Here is a 19,592-nt window from a genome sequence, read left to right as displayed (position 1 = left end):
TTTTCTTTCACAGAATACCTCCCCAGGAAATTCTCCCAAGTGGAAAACTACATGTGGATTACATAGATAAAAGGAGGAGAAAAAAGTATCTTATAAAAATCAAAAAATCAAATAAAAAGTGTGCTTAGGTGTCCATGCCCTTGAGTCAGTATGTATTGGGTTACACTAGTAGCTGTAATGGTCAAAATATGTATTGATAGACTGACAAAAATGAACCAAAATTATACAAATAAAATAATCTTATAAAGATTATGATTGTAAAAGAAAATTTTTGCAAGGAAGTTTTACATTCTACCTGACATAAAGTTTCAGTATTTTGAATGCCTACAAAATGTTAATTAATACAAGACAGAAAGCATCATCAAGCATGTTTATTCCATCATGGTAGAGAGGAGAGTCTTCCCTAAAGCAGGAAAATTTAAACTGAGAAAGAAGGGATGGCTCATGGACAATCAGAGGAGAAGAGGAGAGAAGCAGTAGTCTAGGCTGTGGGAACAGAAGTCCTGGTTTCCGTATCAGACACTGAGGTTTGTATAGAAGGGAGAAAATTCTGTTATTTGTGGCACTGAGGATGTGACTCTTTTGATCAACATTGTCTTTCCAGGGACTTAGAAGGAATCTGTTACATTGTTTCTGTATAAGTACCCATGTTTAATATATACTATCAAAACAAAAATATTTCCTGTAATGCAACAATGAATCCTCAAGCTGATTATAGGCCTAAACATAAATCAAAAACTGAGTAGAAAGTTATTAAAATCCAGCCATAGCTACTTTAAAAGGCTAACAAATAATGAGTGAGGAACAACATTTCCAGGAATGGAAGGAAGCTTCTTTAACACAAGGATGCTGGTTAATGTGACCTATCATTAAATACATCAATAAATAAAAACCCAAACATAATATGAAATCATGCTTCAATAAATCTAATAAGCATTTATGTGGTTAGCATCCAGTGTGAAGACTGTGAGTAAACAAGCAAACCAGACATTTTTACTAACTCAATGAACAATGGTTATTCTCAAAACAGAAGCTAGAGGAAATGTTACATAAAAACGCTAGAATATTTGTGTTAACTTCTTGAAAATACCAAGACAGATATTAAGCAATATCCTAGAAAAAGGCAATGAAGGTCACAACTCCATGAGGCCCAACAGAGAGAAGACACCATGCAAGGTAAGACACTAAAGGGAAAGATGAGAAAATAAGAAATAAAAGAGCCAACAACAGTAAAACATCATGACAAGGATGAGTCAATATGTCTCAGTTATAACTATCAATGTTAATGACCTCAATTCACCAATAAAAAGAAATAGACTGACAGAATGGATTAAGAAGCAAAACCTTGCAATATGATGTACACAAGAAACACACCTAACTCATAAGGAAAGTCACAGACTGAGAGTAAAAGGATGGAAACAGTTCTCCACAAGACAGGAACCCAGAAAAAAGCAGGCATAGCAATCTTATTTTCAGATAAAGTAGATTTCAAACCAAAACTAATTAAGAGAAATAAAGATGGTCAATACATACTTGTGAAGGGAACAATCCAAGAAGAAGAGATGACAATCCTAAATATATATGCACCAAATACGAATGCCCCCAACTTTACAAAACAAATATTAATGGACATGAAAAACCAAATAAGCACTAATACAATTGTAGTGGGGGACCTCAACACCACTCTACCACAAATAGATCATCTAGGAAAAAAATTAACAATGAAATTATAGAACTGAACCAAGATATTGAACAAATGGACTTAATAGATATTTACAGAGTATTCAACCCCACAAAATGAGAAAACACATTGTTTTCAGGTGCACATGGGTCATTTTCCAAAAGAGATCACATGCTAGCTCATAGGACGTGTCTAAGTAAATGTAAAAGAATTGAAGTTATACCCTGTATGTTATCAGACTATAGTGCAATACAACTGGAGATCAATAACATAAGAAAAAGCAAAACTCCCACAAACACATGGAAATTCAATAACACCCTCCTGAATAACCAATGGGTCACAGAGGAAATTAAAGAATAAATTAGACAGTTTCTACAAGTAAATGATGATGCCAGTACAACATACAGGAATCTGTGGGACACAATGAAAGCAGTTCTACACAGGAAATGCATAGCAGTGAATGCCCATATTAGGACAACAGAGAGGACTCAGTTAAATAACTTAATGCAGAAACTCAAGCTCTTAGAAAAAGAAGATCATAACAAACCCAAAGCTCATACAAGAAAGGAAATGATAAAGATCTGAGTAGGAATCAATGCAATGGAGACTAAGAGAACTATACAAAAAATTAATGCATCAGAGTTTGTTTTTTGAAAGAATAAAAAAAATCAATAAACCTTTAGCCAACCTTATCAAAAAAAGGAAAGAAAAGACTCAAATTTATGCAATTAAGAATGACAAAGGTGAAGTCACAACAGACCAAGCAGAAATCCAGAGTATCATCAATACCTACTTTGAGAACCTGTACTCTAATAAAATGGAAAACACAGAAGAAATGGACAGATTCCTAGTTACATACAAATTGCCAAAGTTAAATGAAGAAGATATAAAAATTCTAAACACATCAATTACAATGAGTGAAATTGAAAATGTAATAAAAAATTTACCAACAAAGAAAAGCCCAGGTCCTGATGGCTTCACTGAGGAATTCTACAAGACATTTAAAGAAGAACTATCACCATTACTCTTTAAACTCATCAAGGAAATTGAAAGGGAAGCAAGGCTTCCAAATTTATTCCTGGAAGCAAATGTTACTTTGATTCCAAAACCAGGGAAAGACTCAGCCCAAAAAGAGAACTACAGACCCATCTAGCTAATGAACATAGATGCAAAAATCCTCAACAAGATCATGGCAAACAGAATACAGAGGGTCATCAAGAAGATCATACACCCTGACCAAGTCGGATTTTTCCCAGGGATGCAAGGGTGGTTCAACACACATAAATCAATAAATGTAATACACTATATTAACAGAGTCAAGGACAAAAACAATATGATCATCTCAATGGATACAGAAAAGGCATTCAACAAAATCCAACACCCATTCATGATAAAAACCTTACAGAAAATTGGAATAGAAGGTCTTTATCTGAACCTGATTAAGGCTATCTATGAAAAACCAATAGCCAACATCATACTAAATGGTCCAAAATTGAAAACTTTCATGCTAAAATCAGTAACAAGACAAGGATGCCCACTATCACCACTCCTGTTCAATATAGTTCTGGAAACATTAGCCACAGCAATTAGACAAGAGAAGGAAATAAAAGGAATAAAGATAGGAAAGGAAGAAGTGAAACTGTCATTATTTGCTGATGATATGATACTTTACATTGAAGACCCAAAAAACTCTTCCAAAAGACTTCTAGACTTAATTGACAGATTCAGAAGAGTAGCTGGATATAAGGTCAACATTCAAAAAACAATAGCCTTCTTATACACAAATAGCAGACTCATTGAGAGAGAAATTAGGGAAATAATTACGTTTACAATAGCATCCAAAAAAATGAAATAGCTAGGAATCAATCTAACAAAGGAAGAAAAAGACCTCTATGCTGAAAACTACAGCACCCTGAAAAGGAGATCAAGGAGGATATAAGAAAATGGAAAGATATTCCTTGTTCCTGGGTAGGAGGAACGAATATAGTGAAAATGGCCATACTTCCAAAACTACTACATAGATTTAATGCAATGCTGATTGAAATTCCAACACCATACTTCACAGAACTAGATAAAATCCAAAAATTCATTTGGAAACAGAAGAAACCTAGAATAGCAAAAGCAATTCTAGGCAACAGAGACATGGCTTGGGGTATCACAATGCCCAACTTGAAACTATACTACAAGGCTACTGTGATAAAAACAGCTTGATACTGGCAAAGAAACAGACCCCAGGATCAGTGGAATAGAATAGAAGGTGCAGAAACAACTAAAGACATACTCAGCCACCTTATCTTTGACAAAGGAGCCAATCACCTTCATTAGAGGAAAGATAGCCTATTTAATATATAGTGTTGGAAAACCTGGATTTCAACCTTCCAAAGATTAAAACTAGACCCATACCTATCACCATGCACTAAACTAAGAACAAAGTGGATCAAACATCTAAATATTAAGAGAGAAACACTAAACTTGCTGGATGATAAGTAGAACCCTTGATGACATTGGCATAGGAAAGGACTTTTTGAACAAATCCTGAGTAGCACAGGAGCTAGCACAAACAATCAACAACTGGGAACTCATTGTATTAAAAAGCTTCTGCACTGCAAGAGAAACTACCAACAGAGCTGAGAGACAACCTAGAATGTGGGAAGAAATTTTTAGCAGCTGTACCTCAGACAAAGGTCTACTATCAAGAATATGCAAAGAATTGAAAAAAATCAGACCCCCCCCAAATTCAAAGACCCAATTCAAAAATGGGCATCTGAAATGAACAGACATTTCTCAGACAAAGAAGTAAAAACAGCAAATAAATATATGAAAAAATGTTCAACATTACTGGTCATTTGAGAGATGCAGATGAAAACAACACTGAGATTCCACCTCACCCCACAAAGAATGGCTGCTATCAAGAAATCAACCAATAGCATATGCTAGTGGGGGTGTGGAGAGAAAGGAACCCTTCTCCATTGTTGGTGGGAGTGCAGAATGGTGCAACCACTGTGGAAATCCGTATGGAGATACCTCAAAGAACTAGGACTACAGAGCCCATTTGACCCAGCTATTCCCCTACTGGGTATCTTCCCCAAAGAATATAAAGAATTATATTACAGAGATATACATGCACCTAGGTTTACAGCAGCACAGTTTGTAATAGCTAAAGCTTGGAAACAGCCCACGTGCCCATCAACTGGAAACTGGATAAAGAAGATGTGGTTATTTTTATAAAATGGAGTACTACTCAGCCATAAAGAATGAGAAACTAGAGACATTTATAGCTAAATGGATGCATATTGAGGCCATACTCTTAAGTGAAATAAATAGGACACGTGTAAATATCGAATAATTTCTCTAGTGTGAGAAACTGAAAGTGTAAATAAGGATGAAAATGATTAAAATGAATAATTGATAATTTGAAATAGGAAAAGGTACAAAGGTGTAGGGGTGGCGGGATGGGAAGGGGAAAGGTAAGAAGGAAAAGGAAAAATTATGAGAAAGGAATAAATAAATGGAAACAAAATCTATGTAAATAGGGAAGGGTGGAGGGGGTGAAGGGCACACAGGTAATGCAGGAAAAAATAAGAACTAAGATACATCATGTTCTGGTACAAGCACCCAATGATAAATGTAAATGTATTGTATAACTAAAATGTACCAATAATTATATGAAAAAAAAGAAAGAAAATGCCAAGACAGTCTCTGCAACTATAATCATTCAATATTTTTCTCAATATGTAAATGAATCATTAATTTGATAAAAGGAAATTGGAATAATTATTAAATACCAGGAAAATTTATAGTATTCATATGTTATTGTGAACAGTATGATAAAATGATAATCCCAATAGCATGCAGTGAATAAAGTTCTGAGCAAGCGGCATCTGCTTGTGAAAACAGAAAAAAACTTCAACTTGAATAAAATAGAAGATACCTAATGCATAATAGGTTTTCAACTGTTTATGAATAAATAATTGAGTGAAGAAAATCTAACAGAATGGCAGAACTTATAAGAAAGAGCAAATAAGAGTTGAGCACTCTCCAGAAAATAACTCTTATTGGAAAAATTCTTTAGAGTCCAGAAGAGAAAAGGAAGCACAATGGGTGAAAATAACAAGTGTCAATGGAAACTAAATTTCCTTCAAAGTACAGAGACATCAACTTCACAGGCTAAAGAAATATTGTGATGATTTTTCAGCATCATTATTCTACAAATAAAGCTTGTCTCCTTTTCTCCTTAAGGCCAACTGCCCGCAGTAGCATGCATGATTGTCTCCAGCAGTTTTCTTCCTCCATGATCTGCCCCTCAGAAGCCCTTTCATGTTTTCATGGTGCTTGAGATCAGAGAATACCTGCGGAGGGGCACGAGAGCAAGTTTATAGTTTGTAGCACTTCATGGTTTGAATTGTCAGATCTCCTAATTAAGTAAATTGGTCTATTATCTTTTCATTCTCCAAACAAGTCAGCTCACTTGGGGTACAAATAAGAAAGCAGAGCTTAAAAATTTATTTTAAATTTTGCATCTATCCAGGTAGCATGGAGTGAGATAAGTCTATTTTCTCCAAGTAGATACTTTTATTCTTTAATGTTATCTCAAAGTCACAAAGTTTACTTTAAACAAAGTGTAATTGCTTCAGTGAAGTAATCCCAGAAACAATCTACTCTAATAAATGTCACTTGAAACTTTAGAGGGTTTATGGATTCTTTAGTACCCACACTGCTATGTCTTCTATCATTTTAATACTTGTAATTTTTTGGCTTTACTGACTTTTATTCATTTTTTTAAATGTTCTTATTACTCCATGTTTTCAGTACATAACAATTAATTTCATCATGGGGAGCCAGTATATGCACAAAATACATCTTAATTTTTTTTATGTTCCCTTCCTCTCTCCATCTCTTTTCATAAATAAAAGATAGACAAGGGTGGTTGTGTTTTATACCTGGATGTCCTTCCAAAGCTTTTTGAGTTCAAGAGTCAGGCTTTTGAAATGTGATTGGATTATGGAGGCAGTGAGGCTGACTTGTTCTTAGATGATGGACACTGCTTGAAAGAGATGGGGTTGCTGTGGCCAGGACCTGGAAGAGTAGACCTGCCTCCAGCTCCTTCCTTGAACTCTCCCTGATTTCCTCTGCCCAGGTCCTTCCACCATACTGGTTCTGCCTTGGAACCAACTTACTGGACTGAAACTACCACAAACTGAGAGTCAAAATAAAACTTTCATGCTTAGATCCCATCAGTAAGTACACGCAGGCCCCAGGCAGAAGACTGCCTGGTCATCAGCACTGTGGGTTTGTAAGCCCCAACCAGAAGCTCACCCAGACAACACCTGTGCCCAGGCCCCAGGCACAGACCCACCCAAATACCAAATACCATGGATAAATATCCACAGACCCCAGCAAGAAGCTCACCCAGAAAACAACTGCAAGGGTGCACAGGCCACAGTCAGGGTGCTTCCCAGACAACAGGGGCTTGGATTCACATACCCCAGCCAGGGGCCAGCTGAGAAACCAGCCACTCAGGGGCACAACCCCTAGACAAAGCCCATCCTGAGATGAGCTATGCAGGCAGGCCCCAACTAGAGCCCAGACCAGATACCATTGCTAAGTGCACTCGGGACCCAGCCAAAATCCTGCCCAGACACAGCATCCCAGCACAGGCATACAGACAGCAATAATTTTGAACCCAGAATTTGGCACAGTGGTGAGTAGCAGAGAGAAGGCCTCTCTGAGGCTTCATGAGAATTGAAGCTCCCAGGAAAGCAAAGAGTCACCACAATAAAGGTTCAGCAGGATACATCAGTTGAAATGAGAAGAAGACTAAACAAGACACAAAACCAGAACTCCAAATCACCAAAGGCAACACCAAGGGAAAAGGAGATGGAAGAATCTGATACTCAACCACCCAGACTCCCTGAACTGGCAACCAAAGAGGATCTGGAAAAAATTAAATCAAAAATAATTTCTCAGATAGCAACAGAGATTGTTTCCATAGTGAAAGACATGAGTAATAACTCTAGAGCAGACACAGATAAAAGAAAATAGAGCCAGGGATTTAGCTCAGTGCTTTTGCCATCTGCTGTGTGAGCACAAGGACCCATATTCAATTCCCGGTACCAAAAATAAAACAAAACAAAAGAAAATAGAGGAGCTGAGGAACACGATGGAATCTGAGCATAGAAAACAGATGTAATCCATAAAACAGATGCAAACAGATATCCAGGAGATTAAAAACTCCATTGAAAGTTTACAGAGCAGAAAGAGCCAATGTTAGGATAGAATATCAGACATAAAAGACAGGATTGTGATTAGTGACCAGGAAAAAAACGATTTCTTTAAAAAAGCAAGGGACCATGAGAAATCAATGCAGCAGCTGCTAGATGATGCAAAAAAGAATAAAATAAGACTGATGGGAGTCAGTGAAGAACCAGGAAATATTGCAAATGACATAAAAAATTTTCACAGAAGTAATGGCAGAAAACTTCCCAAGTAGGGGAAAAAAATTTGACATACAAATAAGTGAAGCATATAGGACTCCAACTAGCCTTGATATAAAAATTCTACACCTAGGCATATAGTCAAGAGTCCAGAAACACAACAGGAGAACAAAATAATACAAGCAGTTTGAGAAAAGAAATGAATCACCTAAAAAGGAAAGCCACATCAGAATCACAGCCACAGCAGACTTCTCAACACAAACCCTGAACTCAGGAAGAGCCTGGAGTGAAGTATTTCAATCCCTAAAAGAAAATAACCTCCAATCAAGATCGATGTACCCTGCAAAACAATTTTTCAAAATCGATGGAGAAATAAGATATTTTCATGTCAAAGAACACCTGAGAAACTTCATGAATACCAAACCAGCACTCCAAAAATTTTTAAACAACATGCTAGGAAATCACAATAAATGTCACAAAGCCACAAAGCCCAAAAAATGAATCTACTGGGAAATACAAGACATTAAATGCAAAGAGGTGAGAATCCAACAACAAGAAAAGGTCATGACAAGGATAATTCAATACATATCAGTTATAACCATCACTGTTAATGGTCAAAATTCACCAATCAAAAAAAAAATAGACTGGTAGAAAGGGGTCAAGAAAAAAGAACCAACAAAATGCTGCACATGAGAAACAAACTTAATCCAAAAAAAACCCCTCATAGACTGAAAGGTAATCATGGAAAACAATACTCCATGCAACAGGAACACCTCCCCCAAAAGGAGGAGTAGCTATACTATTTTCTATTTGAAGATAAAATGAATTTCAACCAACACTAATTAAGAGACATGAAAAAGGCCACTCTATCCTTGCAAAGGAAACAATCCAAGAGGAAAAGATGACAATCATAAATATATGTGCACCAAATACTATTGTACCCAACTATATAAAGCAAGTATTAGTGGACATGAAAAATCAAATAAGCACTAACACAATAGTAGTGGGGGACCTCAATACCCCACTATCACAAATAGATCAACTAGAAAAAAAAAACAATGAAATACCAGAACTCATTCAAACTCTTGAACAAATTGACTGAACAGTTGCTTACAGACTGTTTCACCCCACAAAATAAAAATTCACATTATTTTAGCTGCACATGGGTCATTGTTCAAAATAAACTACATATTTGCTCATAGAACATGTTTAAGTAAATGCAAAGAATTTGAAGTTATCCCCTGTATATTATCAGACCATAATGCAATGAAATTGGAGCTCAATCCCAAAAGTAACCACAAGAACTTCACAAACACATGGAAATTGAACACACTCCTGAACAGAGGAGTTCAGTTCTCAGTCAGGAGAACAGTCACAGAGGAAAGTAAAGAAGAATTTATACCTTTTTTACAATTAAATGAAAATGCCAATACAACATATCAGCCTTATGGAAACAATGAAAACTGTCCCATGAGGGAAATTCATAGCAGTGAATACTAATATTAGGAAAACAGACCAAGTGCAATTAAACAACCTAATGCTGAAACTCAAACTCCTAGAAAAAGAAGAGCAAGACCAACCCAAAGCTCATCCAAAGGAGGAAATTATAAAGATCTGCACAAAAATCAATACAATGGAGACTAAGAGAATGATACAAAAAAGCAATGAACCAGAGTTGGTTCTTTGAAAAAATAAACAGAATCGACAAACCCTTAACAAACCTTCTCAAAAAACAAAAGACTGAAATCCATGCACTTAGGATTGAAAAGTCTAGAAATACAACAGACCCAGCAGAAATCCAGAGGATCATCAGTACATATTGTGAGAACTTATATGCCAATGAGATGGAAAACACAAAAGAAATGGGAAGATTTCTAGATACACATGAATTACCAAATTTGAATGAAGAAGACTTAAAAATTCTAGAAATAAAAATATCAATCAACAAAATGGAAAACATAATTAAAACTTACGTACAAAGAAAAGACCAGGTCCTGATAGGTTTATTGTTGAATTCTGCAAGACATTTAGGGAAGAACTATTGCCACTACTGTTTAAACTCTTCAGTGAAATTGAAAGGGAAGCAATATTTTCAAATTCATTCCTAGAAGCAAGCATCACTTTGATCCCAAAAGTACAGAAAGACCCAACTGAGAAACAGAATTATAGGCCAATCTCTCTAATCAACATAGACACAAAAATCCTCAGTAAGATACTGGCAATCAGTATGCAGAATATCAAGAAGATCATACAACCTAACCAAGTGGGATTCATCCCCAGAATGCAGGGATAGTTCAACATAAGCAAATCAATAAATGTAATATACCAGATTAACAGATCCAGGAAGAAAAAAAAAGATGATCTCAACTAATGCAGAAAAAACAGAGAAAATACAACACCAATTCATGGTAAAAAAAAAAAAAAACTTACAGAAAATGGGACTACATGGTCTTTATTTCAACCTGATAAAAGCCATCTATGAAAAACCAACAGCCAACATCAGATCAGGAACAAGAAAAGGATGTTGACTGTCACCACTCCTGTTCAATATACTTCTGGAAACATTCACCACAGAAATTAGACAAGAGAAAGAATTAAAAGGAATAAAAATAGGAAACAAATAATTTAAATTATCATTATTTGGAGATGACATGAAATTCTATATAGAAGACCAAAAGAACTCCACAAAACCTCTTCTAGACTTAATAACCATATTCAGTAGAGTAGCTGCATACAAGGTCACCACACAAAAATCAATAACCTTCCTTTACACGAGCAACAGACCCACTGAGAGAGAAACTGGACAAAAAACTCCTTTCACAATAGCATCTAAAAAATGAAATACAAAGAAATCAATTTAAGGAAAGAAATCAAAGAACTCTACTCTAAAAACTATAGCAATCTGAAAAAAGAAATTAAAGAGGATATCAAGAAATGGAAAGACATCCATTGTTCCTGGGAAGGAAGAACCAATATAGTGAAAATGGCCATACTTCTAAAACTGCTATATAGATTCAATGAAATCCCAATTTAAATTCCAACAGCATACTTCACTGAACTAGGGAAGATAATCCAAAAATTCATTTGGAACAAGGAGAGACCTAGGATAGCAAAACCAATTCTAGACAACAAAGACAAGGCAGGGGGTATCATAATCCCAAAATTGAAACTATACTACAAAACTACTGTGAAAAAATCAGCATGGTACTGGCAAAGACCCAAGGATCAATGGAATGGATTAGAAGATGCAGAAACAACTCCAGACATACTCACCCACCTCATCTTTGAGAAAGGAGCCAAATACCCTCACTGGAGTAAAGATAGCCTCTTTAATAAATGGTGCTGGAAAATTTAGGTTTCAACTTGCCATAGAGTAAAACTAGAAGTATATCTCTCACCATCTATTAATGTAAAATCAGAATGGAACAAACACCTAACTATTAAAACAGAAACACTAACCTGGCTGGAGGAGAAGTTTGGTAGAATTCTTGAAGACATTGGTGTAGGAAAAGACTTCATGATCAAAACCTCAGTCACGTGAACTAGCACAAAATATCTAAAACTGGGACCTCTTTTTATTACAAAGCTTCTGCACTGCAAGAGAAAATACCAACAAAATGAAGAAACACACAATGTGGGAAAAACTTTTTACCATTGTTTACAAAGACAAAGGTCTACTGTGTAGGATATATAAAGAGCTACAGTTGATCTTAGATAAATGGCCTAGAAGCTATAGCATATGAAAAGAAGTCAAAACCTCCCAAATTTAAAGACCCAATCCAAAAATGGGCATCTTAAAGGAACAGAGATTTTTCAGACAAAAAAGTACAAGTAGCAAATATGAAAAGATATTGAACATCACTGGTCACTGGAGAGATGCAAATGAAAGAAATGCTAAGATTTGACCTCACTCCAAAAAGAATGGCTATTATAAAGAAATCAACCAGTAACAAATACTAGCAGAGCTATAGGGGAAAAGGAACCCTTCTCCACTGTTTCTGGGAGTGTAAACTTTTGCAACCACTGTGGAATTCAGTATGGAGATGCCTCAGAAAACTTGGATTAGAGTTCCCATTTGACCCAGCTATTCCCCTGCTGGGTATCTTCCCCAAAGAATTAAAAATATCATAGCACAGGAGTAGATGCACACCCATGTTTATTGTTGCAGTTTTTAGTAGCTTAAACTTGGAAGCAGTCCAGTTTCCCATCAACTGGATACTGGATAAAGAAAATATTTTTTATATATAAAATGGAGTACTACTCAGCCATAAAGAATGAGGACATTTTTAGCTAAATCAATGTACATTGAGGCCATATTCTTAAGTGAAATAGATAGGACACTTGTGTAAATCACATGAATGAATCATTTCTCTGGTGTGCTAAACTAAAATATAGATGAGGATCAAAATGTGTAATAGGTAATGTGAAATAGAAAGGAAAGTTCCAAAGGGGAAGGGGAATGAGAACCTGGAGGTGTACGGGAAAGGAAAGAAGGGAAAGAAATAATTACAAGAAAGTGAAAAACAGAAACAAAATCTTTGTAAATAGGGAGGGGTGGAGGGGTTGAATGGAAGGCAAGGGAATGGGGAAAGAATAAGAACCAAGATATATCATGTAAAAGTACAAATTCCCACAATAAAAGTCATCATACTGTATATCTAAATCCACCAATAAACTTAATGATTAAAAAAAAGAGATACAGAGAGGTAGATGTGCCTAGAGTCTAGGGAAGCTGATAAGTGGACCTGGAGAAGTGTTTGTCAAAGGCTCTGATATTCCAGTGAGAGAAAGAATAAGGTCAAGTGTTCTGTTTTATAACATGGCAATTATAGTTTGTGAAAATTTATTGTGTTCTGGGGAAATTCTGAAGAGGTACTCAATGTTTTACCACAAAAATAATAACTAAATAAGGTGATGTGTATGTAAATTTTCTAGATTTCACAATTTCACAATGTGCTATGTTTATAACATAATGTTGTTCACACTGAGCACATACAATTTTATCTGTCAATTTGTGAAATGTATTGGAAAATAAAGAAATAAGAAGAAAAAGGTAGAAAGGGTTTTTTTTCATGACATATGAACACTAAATTACCCATTAAGTTGCCAATGATTAATCAAGGGAGAGGCAGAGAGAGATGATTCCCTGGATTGGTTCCTTGTACAAATTAATCTTTCTTTAGGGGACAATTACTACTTTGATTTCAAAAAAACAAAGAAAATATTTTTCTATAGAGAAAATAAATCTATCTCACTCTTTTATTTCATAGGAGGACACCAAATGGACCAAAAAATTTTCACTCTTCCGTCTTTATCCCAAGGGAGCAGAATTGTTTGGAGACTGGAAAGACAAGGAAATATTTATTTAATTATAACCTCTGAGAATTCAAAGCTTGAGATGCTAGAAACCTTAACCATATCCCTGATGCCCCTTACCTGTAATACTCAGATCCAGCCTTCATGAAAACCTGAGTGGGCCCTGTAGTGAGCATTCATGCAGAAGAGAAAGCTTCTGTGATAAACTTCAAAAGGAGTCAGAGTATCCCTGGGAGGCACTAGAATGAAAGGAATCCAGGATGGAATGTGGGTCTTTACTGTACCTCTAGAATAATGATACTGGAAAACCTGCTCACTTATTTAGTCTGTGAGGCTGAATCCCTGTACATTGAAGGAACTTCAGCTCTCTCTGAGATCATTCTTTTTAAACTTTCTTTTGTTTCTTTCTTGCACTTTTGTAATTGAGAGTGCTCCCCAGCAAGTGTTTATGTCTGGATTCTTCAAAGATTTGTTTTCTCTACAAATTTTAGGCTCCCTTCAGATTCCCTGCATCTCATTATTTATTTGTTAACTACTCACTGGAGATCTAATATGCACAAGATACTCTCTACTGCATTCTACCAGAGTGAGTTTTTCTGTTGCAGACCCTGACTGTTTTTCCTGGCATATTGGCAAGCTAATAGTTCTTGATAGTTACCTATAGCTGTTTTTTCACCCAGGTGCCTATAAAAATCTACCAATAATGTAATTATTTCTGAGGTTCAAAGTTCAGTTCTATTTTCTTGTTTCATATTAATAATCCCTTCAAATTTCAGCAAAATATTGAATCAATTTGGAGGACTATCATAACACATTCAGAAATTTAACTCAAGTACTCTTATGTTTTAATGTTAATTTCCTCATGGATTTGTTCAAAAAATAGCCATTTACTTTTGGTATAGAAAATTGTTCTTTTTTTCTTTGTTTCCTGACAGGTTTACCTCTGACAGCTAACACTGTGGTGGCTGATAGTCCTCCTCAAATGCATGCTGCTATCATTCTTAGGACTTATATTCACTGACCTATTTATGTGATGAGTTACTTTTACTAACACACATATGTTAATAAGATTATTATTCTTAGAATTGATATTGTTATTTTTTTCTTAAATTCTTTTATTAGTACATTTTAGGTATACAACACAATTACATTTCTCATTGGGAACTTGTACCTTTACATGATGCATCTTGGTTCTTATTTTTTTCACATTCCTAGCCCTCTCTTCACCCCCTTCATCTTTCCCTATTTACAAAGACTTTATTTCCATCTTTCCAATTTCCCATCATTTTTCCTTCTATCTTTTCCCCTGCCCCTCCCATTACCCCTAGCCCTTTGGAAATTTTCTTCCTATTTTACATTATCGATTATTTATTCTAATCATTGGTACATTTTAGGTATACAATATAATGACATTCATTATTGGAAATTTGCATCTTTACATAATCTCTCTTGGTTCCCATCTTTCACCCTTGCCCAGCCCTACCTTCAACCCCTACATTCCATCATATTTACAAAGATTTTGTTCCTATTTTTCCATTTTCTCATATTAATTCCATTTCCTTCTTTCCTTTCCCCCAACCCTCCCACAACATTTCTCTTTGCCCATTTTCTTCCTATTTTACATTACCTATTATACATTTTAGTCCTTATTTACACTTTCAGTTTCTCACACCAAAGAAGCTATTTGGTATTTATACATGTGTGTTGATTTATTTCACTTGAGAGTATCACCTCAATGTGCAACTATTTAGCTATAAATGGTTCCAATTTCTCATTTTTTATGGCTGAGTAGTACTCCAATTTATTAAAAAACCACATTTTCTTTATCCAGTCTCAAGTTGATGGGCATTTTGGCTGTTTCCAAGTTTTAACTATCACAAACTGTGCTGCTATGAACATGGGTGCACATATAACACTGTGGTATGACCCTTTTAATTCTTTGGGGAAGAGCCCCAGCAGTGGAATAGCAGGGTCAAATGAGACTTCCAGTCCTAGTTCTTTGAGGTATCTCCATACTGATGTCCACACTGCTTGCACCAGTCTACACTCCCACCAGCAGTGGCTCAGGGTTCCTCTTTCCCCACAGCCCTGCCAGCATTTGTTATTGGTTGATTTCACAATAGCAGCCATTCTTTCTGGTGTGACATGGAATCCCAGTGTTGTTTTCATTTGCCTCTCTCAAATGACCAGTGATATTGAAATTTTTTTCATATATTTCGTTGCTATTTCTACTTCTTTGTCTGAGAAATGTCTGCTCCTTTCAGATGCCCATTTATGGATTGGGTCTTTACATTTGGGAGGTCTGATCTTTTTAAGTTCATTATAGATTTGAGATAGTAGACCCCTGAGGAAAAGCAGGTGAAGATTTTTTCCCACATTGTTGGTTGTCTCGTCACACTGCTGGTGGTTTCTCTTGCTGTGCAGATGCTTTTTAATAAGAAGAGATCCCACTTGTTGATTGTTTGTGCTAGTTCAAGGGCAACTGAGGTTTTGTTCATAAAATCTTTTCCTACACTGAAGTCTTCAAGAGTTCTACCTAAACTCTGTTCCAACTGGTTCAGAGTTTCTATTTTAATATTTAGATCTTTAATCCATTTTAATTTTAGTTTAGTGCATGGTGAGAGATACAGTTCTAGTTTTAATCTTTGGCAAGTTGAAACCCAATTTTTCCAGCACCATTTATTAAAGAGGCTACCTTTGCTCCAATGAGGGTGTTTAGCTCCTTTATGGAAAATAAGATGGCTGAATGTGTCTGGCGTTGTTCCTGCATCTTCTAATCTGTTTCACTGGTCCCCAGGTCTGTTTCTTTGCCAGTACCATGCTGTTTTTATCATAGTAGCTTTGCAGTAGAGTTGCAGGTTGGGGATTGTGATACTCCCTGCCATGTCTCTGTTACCTAGGATTGCTTTTGCTATTCTGGGTCTCTTCTTGCTCCAAATGAATTTGTGGATTGTTTTCTCAACATCTATGAAGTATGCTGCTGGGATCTCAATTGGAATTGCATTAAATCTATATACCAGTTTTGGAAGTATGGCCATTTTCACTATATTGATCCTACCCAGGAGCAGGGGATATCTGTCCATTTTCTGATATCGTCTTCAATCTCTCTTTTCAGAGTTCTGTAGTTTTCACAGAAGTGTTCTTTGAGTTCTCTTGTTAGGTTGATTCCTAGGTATTTCAGTTTTTTGGATGCTATTGTGAAAGGAATTATTTGTCCTATTTCTCTCTCAGTGAGTCTGTCATTTGTGTAGGGGAAAACTATTGATTTTTTTGAGTTGACCTTGTAACCAGCTACTTGACCTAATTTGGTTATTAAGTCTAGAAGACTTGTGGTGGAGTTCTTGGGGTCTTCTATATAGAGTATCATGTCATGTGCAAATAATGACAACTTGACTTCTTCATTTCCTATCTTTATTACTTTTATTTCTTTCTCTTGTGTAATTGCTGTGGCTAATGTTTCCAAAACTATATTGAACAAGAGTGGTGATGGTGGACATCCTTGTCCTGTTCCTGATTTAATGTGAAGGATTTCAGTTTTTGACCATTTAGTATGATATTGGCTGTTGGTTTTTCATAGATGGCTTCTATCAGTTTGAGGTTGAGACCATTTATTCCAATTTTTTGTAGGGTTTTTATCATAAATGCATGTTGGATTTTGTCAAACGTTTTTTCTGTGTCTATGGAGATAATCATATGGTTTTTGTCCTTGGCTCTATTGATATAGTGTATTACATTGATTGATTTGTTTATGTTGAACCATCCCTGCATCTCTGGGATGAATCCCACTTGATCAGGGTGTATGATCTTCTTGATGATCTTCTGCTTTCTGTTTGCCAGTATCTTATTAAGGATTTTTGCATCTATGTTCATTAGTGAGATTGGTGTATAGTTCTTTTTGGTTGGGTGTCCCGGCCCGCGGGTAAGTCAACGGAGACCCTAGAGGGGGAGTGAGAATGACAAAGGACAGGGGACATGAGGGATGGAGACAAGACAAGTTTCTGATCAAGTCTCATTTATTGCGGAAGCTGCTACAACATATATACCCTAGGGCTAGAGGGGAGGAGCAAGAGGAGGGTACTGGGGCTACTTCCTTGTTGCCGGGTAGATTTGCAGCAGGCCCAGATATGTCCGTAAAAGGCACTCAAGAGTTCTAGCGGGGGGGCAAGGCCCCCCACAGGTCCTCCCTTTAGAATTATAATTATAAGAAAGGCGTCAGGAGAGCCAAGCCTGTGGGGGCTGAGCCTGTCTTGGGTCAGAGCAACATATGTGTCTGCACCATGCACCTTACCCATCATCGGTTAACCAGAGAATCAAGGCTCTGGTACCTGTCTTAGGCGGCGCACGAGGGCTTTTTCATTGCATGGCATGCTTGCTCAGTTGCCCGTCATTGGCTTGCCAGCCCTCTCACCAGGTGGGGCGAGAACACTTTGCCACGGCAAGGACCTAATCGATGGTCTGACATTCGTCCTGGTCAGCCATTGCCAATCTATTATAGTAGACCTGTATGGGCTCTGTTTTTATTGCCTCTATCTGGGCTCTAAGAAAGGCCATGATTTTGTTATAAAGTATGGGCCCCAAAGAAATGAGCAAGAGTAGACCCAATAAGGGTCCCAGCAAAGGGAGGAGATAAGGGAGGAAACCATTGAGGCCAGTCCAGAGGGGATTTTGAGTGAATTCTTGTCATCGTCTGTTTAAATCTTCCTGAAGTTTGCGAATTTTTCTCTTGACGATCCCAGATTTATTGGCATAGAAACAACAATATTCATTTAGGGCTATGCAAATCCCTCCTTGTTCCACCGTGAGGAGGTCCAGACCCCTTCTATTTTGAAGGACCACCTCAGCCAGAGAATCAATCTGATCTTGTATATCTGTAAGAGTGTTGGAGAGAGCTTGAACATCATTAATCAATTGGTTGGATAGTTTGGCATAGGAATGTAATGCCACTCTGACGCCAGCAGAGCCAGGGGCAAGGGCGCCGGACACCCCTAGCCCCACGAGCAAGGGGACCAGTGAGATGGCCCTTTTATGTCACCCAGCGATATAGTCAAAGCTGGACAAGGGCACTGGCTCATCTCCAGGAATAAGGGAGATGTCCAGGAGGAGAGTCGCCACCACGCACAGCCCAGTCCAATTAGTGGGGAGGGAGGTGAATGCCAAGCTCCCTCCACAGACGAGTACGTGACCCGGGGCAGGGCAAATGGTGGCAGGGCCATTAAGCACTACTGAGCAGAGAGAGAAATTTTGGACTCCAACACGTATATCAAAACTATTGTTGTGGCCGTATTTAGATAGCAAACTGAGGCAAAGCCTGGACCATTGTCTGTCTTAATTTGCTGTGGACATCCAAGTACTGAGAAGGCAACTAGAAGGTGGGCAATTACATGTTTAGTAGTTTCCCCGGACTGTAGGGTGGCAAATATAAATCCACTATATGTATCAATGTTGACATGTATATATTTAAGGTTTCCAAATTCAGGGTAATATGTGATGTCCATTTGCCATAGGGCATTTGGAATCAAGCCACGAGGATTAACTCCCAGATGAGGTGTGGTAAGATGAAGAGTGCACGTAGGGCAGGTTTTAACAATTTGTCTAGCTTGTTCTCTAGTAAGTTTATACATAAGGCGAAGCATGCGAGCATTAAGGTGATGTAATTGGTGTGCCTTTTGTGCCTGGTCAATCTGAATGGAGGCATCAATACTTAGTGAGTAAGCAGAAACCTGAGGTCTTGTGGCCAGATCTGCTAACCGGTTGTCTTCTGTAAGTGGGCCAGGTAGTTTAGAGTGGGCACGAAGATGCCCAATAAAAAAAGGCTTGGATCTTTTTTTGATTAGATCTTGTAGTTGAATGAAAAGACCACCAGTTTGAGAAGCGTGTTTTATCAATCCACATGTCTCTAATAGGGGAACAGATTGAGCAATGTAAGCACTGTCAGTAAAGAGATTAAAGGCTTGTTCAGGGAATGCAGAAAAGACCGCTATAACTGCATGTAGCTCAGTTATTTGGGCTGAAGAACGGTTGGTTTGGAATTGGACAATGTTATTGTCCCACACATAGGCAGCTATCCCGGTGGAAGAACCATCTGTAAAAACTAATAGGGATTCTGGTAGAGAAGAACAGGAAGTGACTTTTGGGAAAATGAATTCATGTCTATTGGCAAA

Source organism: Heterocephalus glaber, unplaced genomic scaffold (assembly GCF_053883595.1).
Source record: "Heterocephalus glaber isolate CG9 unplaced genomic scaffold, H.glaber_assembly_v1.0 deba00001060, whole genome shotgun sequence".
NCBI classification, from domain to species: Eukaryota; Metazoa; Chordata; class Mammalia; order Rodentia; family Bathyergidae; genus Heterocephalus; species Heterocephalus glaber.
This window is presented reverse-complemented; position numbering follows the sequence as displayed.